Here is a 2,721-nt window from a genome sequence, read left to right on the forward strand (position 1 = left end):
CGCAGTTGCCGAGGAATGACATTGGTGCTTCGTTATAGCGGTTGAGTCTATTTCATCCAAAAAATAAAAAAAGATTTTCCTCTTTAAGGCCACACTTGTAGCTGTGCTACTAATCATTTCCTTTGAGTTGTATGCATAGAGAACGTGGTCATTCACTTTTTCCATTTGATCCGGAGATTGAGAGGACTATTACTAGATTAAGGGTTGCTAGGCGATCATTTAGCTCTAACATTTCAAGTGAGGAAGAACCGCAAGAAGAGGAACAAGCAAGAATGGGAGAGAATTCGAGAGTGGCCTTGATGTGTCTAATTTATATAGTATTTTATCCCCGTCCCTTGGTCATAATTAGTAGTGCTTTTGGCTCTTTAGAGCCACTTTTATTATTAATTGGTGTTTTCTAGTGTTTTCGTAGTTTTGGTTGAGTTTAGTAGAAAATTGCACTTTTGGAGCATTTTCCCGAGTTTTCATGTAGCAACTAAGGACATTGGAGGAGCACGACCGTTTTTAAAGCCCAAGGCCGGTTAGAGTCATCAAGCCGGTGAATAAGGGATCGACTTGTGGAATACGAGCATTTGACCGAGTATTCAAGACCCTGAGTGGATATACAGATTGGGATAAGAAGTAAGCCCAATCGAAGTTCCAAGCTTCAAGGAGAAGCCGGGCCCGATCGGGTGAACATTGGCTCGATCAGGCACGGCTGTTCAGTAGGGTGTGCGAAGAAAAAGGCGGGCCTGATCGGGCAGCCCTTTGCCCAATCAGGAGCTTGTTTCTGGGGAGATATCTTCGGCGATATCTTAGTTTCTAATTAGGAGTAATTTTAGATTGTTATTTAAGTACGATTTTAATGCTTTTGCCTAGTACCTCTTCTCTTAGACTTTCTCTCTCTACTTAGATTGTTTCTCTCTCTAGTTTACTCTCTCTTACAACTCACTCTTATTTTTGACTCAACTTCTTGATTCCGATTACTTTGGTAACGATTTCTTATTTTATTAATTTCAGCAATTTTATCACTTATTTCTTCATGACTTGTTTAGTTGCTTTGATTAGTTTAGTTTTAATTATGTCCAAGTAGTTTAATTCTAGGGTTTATGGGGATCCATAATTAATATGAAGGGATAATTTGTTATTGTTAATTATTAATATTGCATGATAATTTCTTATTGAATTGTTTTAATTCTTTACAATTGGATTATGAATCGAGCAGATGTGATTTGATTGTAAAATTATAGCAATATTGAATTGATGAATCAAGCAGATGTTAATTTGATATTAAAGACTATTTTCAATAGGAACTTAGACTTAGTAAATTGTGAGAGCCTGTTAAGTCTATGTTGATTAATAAATTGTGACAGCCTGTTAATCATGTTATATGTGCAATGTTAATTATTGGTTGATTTGTTTTCTCCCGGATTATCAATTATCCGTGAACCTGTGACCCTAGGCTTCCTTATTATTGAATTTCTCCTTAAACTTGATCTCCATAGTTTAGTTCCTTTTTACAACAACAAATTGTCTACTTGATAATCTAGATTATTTTAATTAATTAGGAATAAATTAACTCGTTTCCCTGTGGTTCGACCCTTATTCCCTATCTACATAGTTAGTGGATTTAGGTATTATTTTTTATTAGGTGATTATGACTTTAGCTTGTCAAAATTTGGCACCGTTGCTGTGGAAACGGTTTTATTTTTATTTTCTGATTATTTTTGTAGTCGAGATTATCACCTTTGGTCTCAGAGAACGTTAGTTCTTTGAGGCAATTCTCCTATTTGTCTTTTTGTTCATTTTTTATGCCTAGGTGTTCCAGATCAGGTTACATTCCATTCGATCCTGAGATTGAGCGCTCTTTCCGTAGACAAAAGAATCTCTACAGACAAATCCTGGCGGGCTCTGAGGAAGAGAATAATCGAAGAGATCCTCCAACTGATTCCAGTGATTCAGACATCCCTTCGGATCTAGAATCAAAGATGGAAGCACCTAAGAAGCTCAACAATTATTCGCAGCCAATGCTTACAGATTTTCCACACCTTGCTCCCACTCCGACCCTTGATGGAGTGCAATTTGAAATCAAACCCCAATTTATCACAATGATAGAGAGGAAGCAATTCAGTGGAGCTAAGGGTGAAGATCCTAATCTTTACATTGTATATTTCTGCAAGTATTGCAACACCATTAGACAAGCTGGGGTCGAGCAGGACCAAATCAGGGAGATTATTTTTCCCATTTCATTATGTAGAAAAGCTAAATTATGGTTTAATGGTTTGAAGAGAACTGCACTTGGTAGTACTTCCTAGGAAACTCCTGCCTTGAATTTTTATAATAAATATTACCTTGTAGATAGAATAGCTATACTAAGGAGTGCTATTCAGAACTTTGCCCAAGAGGCCGATGAAACTCTATATGAGGCTTGGGAGAGGTTAAAGGATCTACAAAGAGAATGCCCCCACCATAATCTGGCACAATGGTAGTTGATCAAAGCCTTTTACAATGGACTTGGAAATTCATCTAGATCAATTCTAGATTCTACAGATAGTGGGAGATTCATGAATCTTAATGTGGAAGATGCAGGACATGTTATCGAAGATATGGCAATACACAATCCCCAATACGGGAGAGGTTTTGCTAATAAAGGAAAACATAATGTCGATTTTGTATCCTTTTTGCAAGCTCAGTTAACATCTATTTGTCAGAAACTAGATAATCTTACTATTGTTCCTAACT

At 36.9% G+C, this 2,721-nt stretch overlaps 1 non-coding gene across 1 annotated transcript; it reads right to left on the reverse strand.

Moving 5' to 3' along the window:
- Positions 1 to 2,348: 2,348 nt before the first annotated feature.
- On the reverse strand, positions 2,349 to 2,455 carry LOC145607055 (small nucleolar RNA R71). Its single transcript, XR_014105492.1, has one exon. It is a non-coding gene; the product is annotated as a small nucleolar RNA R71 (small nucleolar RNA).
- Positions 2,456 to 2,721: the final 266 nt, after the last annotated feature.

Source organism: Chenopodium album, chromosome 2, assembly GCF_948465745.1.
Source record: "Chenopodium album chromosome 2, dcCheAlbu1.1, whole genome shotgun sequence".
NCBI lineage: Eukaryota > Viridiplantae > Streptophyta > Magnoliopsida > Caryophyllales > Amaranthaceae > Chenopodium > Chenopodium album.